This window comes from Nanorana parkeri, unplaced genomic scaffold, assembly GCF_000935625.1.
Source record: "Nanorana parkeri isolate BGI_ZX_2015 unplaced genomic scaffold, ASM93562v1 scaffold1290, whole genome shotgun sequence".
Classification (NCBI taxonomy): Eukaryota; Metazoa; Chordata; class Amphibia; order Anura; family Dicroglossidae; genus Nanorana; species Nanorana parkeri.
Window position 1 is genome coordinate 242,768 of NW_017307558.1, and position 4,497 is coordinate 247,264.

General features: G+C 44.7%; 1 protein-coding gene across 2 annotated transcripts in view; it reads right to left on the reverse strand.

Moving 5' to 3' along the window:
- The window catches only part of SCAF1 (SR-related CTD associated factor 1), a 32,778-nt gene that overhangs the window by 20,192 nt on the left and 8,089 nt on the right, over positions 1-4,497 (reverse strand). The gene's annotated exons all lie outside the window — the stretch shown is intronic.

The window sequence follows — 4,497 nt, forward strand, 5'->3', positions numbered from 1 at the left end:
ATAATATATAGAGAGATTTTTTTTTTTTGGCACCCAAACACAGCAAGAACTGTATACAGACCATCAGAAAAAGGAATGCATACTATGAACAAGATTTCATTACCACATTGTCCTAATAATATATTGGGCCAAACAAGGTGAGCGAGTTGAACTTCAGGATTGTTTCTTGACACAATTAGCGTCCAATGTTAGTCCTAGATTTATGGGAAAGACTTCCTTCCAATTTAAATACAAATATTGCCTTTGGACATGTAAAGATTGCAGGGCACAGCTGTGGCCACCGAACACACTCGGCTCACAGGAAGTGAAAAGGATTAAATCACTTAGGGGGAAAAAAAGTGAATCTGTGTCGTGTTTTCACATTCTCAGTGAAAAGCGACACCTGCTCTGTTCAACTGGAAACACTGGTTACATCTGCTTCAAGACCTCCTTCAGGGCTTTTACCCCAGCATAGCTTGAGAACTGTTTGGTGAATATTTTCCCTCTGCTCATTGCATGATGGGCTGACAATTCAGACGAGAGCTAGAAGATGCTTTCCAGAAGAAGGTCGGAAATGGCCGACTCCTTTTATCACTCAATATAGGTTTCCTTGAAGTGTATTTCCACTTCTGCACCTACTTTAAGTTTGTTACATGTTCCCATTGCCTACAGACCCAGGCACTGGGAAAAACACTTGCTATCCCTTGGTCTCGGGAGCAGTCACTAACAGCTTGCCATCTTCCTCCACAGCAAGCAGTTTCTCCCTGCTCTGCCCGCTCAGCGTTCGAGTAGCGGCAAGCAGAAGTGACATCATCAGCCACAGAACAAGGCTTGGACTAAAAGGCACCGCCCTCCTCTAGCCATACATTTGCCGGCGGAGCAAACACTCTTGTACTGTCATCACTACCTGGCCGTGTTACCACCTTAAGAGAAGGGAGGACGAATGGACAGGGTCACAATCAGGAGGACTTCGGGGGTCAACTCCCCCAGGGAAAAACGGGGGCAGAAGGACCCAGAACCATAAAGAGGGGGAACCTCTAGAACCAGAGGACAAGACCCCGCTCGGACAAGATTGGACCACCCCAGCATTACTCCAGCAGAGCCGCCAGAAGGGAGAACGCTGAGCACAAGGCCATCCGGTCAGGAGAAGGAAACATACCGTACATGCCGATGACATGGATGGTAAGAAACACAATCAAAAACTGAGAGACAAGGGGGTGGGAGGGGTCTTTAAAATTCTTTGTTTCCTGTAGATGTAAGGAGCAATCGTTTCTCAGGTTGCTGTAATGGATGATAATTGGGGAAATTTAAAACTGAAACCTTAAAAGTGTTATTAAAGCTAGCAAGCAGTAGATATATGCAAAAAGTAGTTTTTTTTAAAAAACGCTTTAACAGCGGTTTAAACTTACCTGTGTCTTCCTCGCACGCTCCCGTCCGAAAATGTGAAACTGCTCGGGCCGCCGCAAAGCATCTTGGGGCGGGCGCAGTTCACATTTTCGTCCGCGACGCGAGGAGAGACACAAGGTAAGTCTATGGACGGCGTGCACCCGCATGCAGACACCGTGGGTCAGGAAGTGCCAGCAAGCACAGAGGAGTCAGCGCTGGATCGGAGACTTGCCGCAGCGCTGGAGAGAAGGCTGAAAACTACAGGAAAGAAGAAGATAAAATCGGATTAAAAGACATTAAAGTGCTTTACTTAACGTTGGAGTGAGGGGGAAAAAAAAATTGCCTTTAATGTCACTTTTACTTTTTAGATGCTCTTTTCTGAAAACGCCAGGACAGAAAAATACTACTTTGTTTCCTCTCTCAGGGGGCTGGTGAACGGTCTTCGGAATAATTAAACCTGTTGGCACTTAACTTATTGTTCGGGGATGTCTGTCCTAACAAAGTGTTAAAAATCTCAAGGTATTGAATGTATGCACTTAAAAAAAATTGTCCCTCAGCCATACCTGCTCCAAAGAAACAGCTAAGAAGACAAGACAATTTTTACATTATTTTTAGGTATGGTGTGTGAATGGGAACACATGACCATATAGGTGGAGGTTCTCCAAGCTCACAGCAAACCTGGAGATACACATTCCAAATAAAGTGCCCGTGCTGCCTACAGCCAGATTCCAGCTACCAGGTTCTAGAAAAGGGAACATGATTCCTATGGCAACATTACTAGATCCCGTCTGCTACAATTTATATGAGCTACATGTACAGCCTTCTGAGAAAACCATATTGCCGCACAGCAACCACATTTTACTCTTCGCATTTCTAATGCAAGATAAAATGTAAAAGAATTTGGTTGTCTGCAACTTAGTTGGCAAACTGTGAGTTGCCTGTATAAATTGTGCCTAAGTCATGCGACCCACAATAAAATATTTAAAAAATGAGGCCTACCATTGCATTCCTCGGGAAACAATACTTCTAGTTGTACTCGTCTGCAGCATTGATTGAAGCGGACTTATCAAGGTGCTCAGCATTCAATCAACTAGAAATTACTCATATAGTCTGGACTTTAGAGTGAATACAAATTATCAGATCACTAACAGGAAAAAACATGAAGGAAGCAATCTGTCCAAGTGCAATCGCACTGCCAAGACCCAATTCCCAGACCGGGCAAATGTATCATTTTAAGATCAAAGAAAAAAAAAAGAAAAAAAAGTCATTTGCAGAGCAACCACGGACCTTTTCAGCAATGATGAGCTCCCCTAACACGGCTCTGTAGCTATCCCTTAGTCCGAATACTGCAAGTGATATTTGAACTACATCAATGTCACCCGTAATCTTCTATATATATATATACATACATTTGATTTTTTAAATTAGCACAGGCTAGGGTGCACTAACTGAAGGCACGTTGACCTCTGAAGATGTAGATGTATGGATAAAAGTAAACCTTTACTAAAGGGAAATATCCAGGCTGTCACTTCTGAATATACTCGCCACGCTGGTTGAAATCAATACTTCACCCTCACTGACCTGCAACAGGCATACAGATAAGAGTCTCTGAGTTCACACTCTCCAATTGTTTCTGGTCAGAGGGAGCCAGGACGATGGCAGTTTCTGAAGGAAGTTAGTTATGAAAGCCTAATCACTCCCAGGCCACCTTCACTGCAGGGATGAAATGCTTATTCGGTTAGGGGGGATAGGAATAAGGTAATTTACTTACCTTATTCCTTGTTGGCACAGGCTTCCTTATCTCCATGCAACTGGTCACCCAAAGCCGCTGCGCTGCCTGGCTGGTTGCAGCTCTCTGACTTCATCACATACAATGCAGTACCAGCAGCCTTGCATTGTACAGGAGGATGGCGAAAGCTGAACGGCATTCCAGGGCATCAGGCAGCAGAGAAATGTACCAGCTGCCGGGAGAGCGAGGAATAAGGGAAATATTAGTACTTACTCCTTTCTCCGTGGGCAAAAGAGCATTTAACACATGCAGTGCAGGAGGGAGCTCACTGCATGCGGAAATGTAAAAGAGAACTAAGGCCTAAACTTTTTTGTCCATAGTTCCCTTCAGGGTCACAGAAGAACATATACTAATGTCCTGCGGTGACCAAAAACTCAGTATATATCAGGCTATTGCCGAGAGCGCAGAGCCGCGCCGCAGCCGGAATGGATCCTGACAATACTGTCGAGATCCACCCCACTGGCTGGTTGACAGCTGGCTCTACCTAGCTAGAGCCAGCTGTGCCCGCGCCCCTCCCCCGTCCGTTCCTCCAGTCAGTGCTGGAGGATCAGAGGGAGCAGTATCCCTGTGGGGAGTTATGATTGACAGCCACTCTCTGCAGAGAGATTATCAGAAAGTGAGCGAGCAACGGTATGTGCTCGCTCACTTCCCGATCTATAGAGCCAACGTGTGACTATTTCAGTGTCACGGGTTGGCTTGAATTAGGGGGATGAGTATTCTTCACTCACTCCATAATTCTTTTTTAACTGCACCCAGAATGGGGCTTTACAGCTAGATTTTAAGCAGACATACAAGACACAAATGAATGAATGAATGAATGAAGCTCTGTATTCAATAATACATCATAAAATGTCTTTGTTTTTTTTTTTAAAAGCAGTGCAAGTACCTCCTTTCAACTTGTAGTCCCTGCACAGCAGAGCTCAGATGTGGAGAAGGAGAACCAAAGCAAGGACTCAGTCAGCTGTGCTGCAGTGCTTAAATGCTAACAAGGTACATGCCGATATAAGGAAGGACAGAATGACAAAGCGTTGGGCACATCAGCATGCAGCTTCTGATATCACTGTCCAGTCATAGGCTGGAAAAGGGACAAGACCTGTAAGTCATTAATCTGCGGCAGAAAAGAAACAATTCTCCTGCACTGTCAGAGAGGGGTGTGATGTGGGGAAGAGCTGTGTAAGTATCAGTGCTGGATAGAAATACAAATCCTTTCATTTATGTATTTAGCTGCTTGCCTGGAGTTCAGCTTTAACTGTGTGTGAGAAATGTAACACTCAGAGGGGACAACATACAAACTCTGTGAAGACAATGCCCCTAATGGGAAATGTAAAAATATCCCCTACTGA